Genomic DNA, 365 nt, shown 5'->3' on the forward strand with positions numbered 1-365 from the left:
GCAGGCCTCGCGCGGTGCCCCCCCTCCTTTCAGATGGTCTGACCCAGTGCCGGGCGGCAGTTTCGCGGGAAATCCAGGACTTCCCGTCCCGCCCAGACCTTGTTCACGCTGGGGCTGGTCTGCACCCGGTCGTTGGCCAAGGAAAATGTACTTGTTAATCCCTTAAGCATTTCATTTCTAAAGACGCTCCAAATGCATTTTCACTCTTTATCAGGGGATAAGCTGTAGAACCCGGCCAAAGACCCCAGCTTTGGGCGCGCCGTGGGAATCCTGTTTCTCCCTAAGCTTCAGTGAACGCGCGCTGAGTGTGCCGTGTGCCACGCACTACTCCGCCTGTCAGAACTCTAAGCAGTTCACTGCTAAGC

Source organism: Myotis davidii, unplaced genomic scaffold (assembly GCF_000327345.1).
Source record: "Myotis davidii unplaced genomic scaffold, ASM32734v1 scaffold452, whole genome shotgun sequence".
NCBI lineage: Eukaryota > Metazoa > Chordata > Mammalia > Chiroptera > Vespertilionidae > Myotis > Myotis davidii.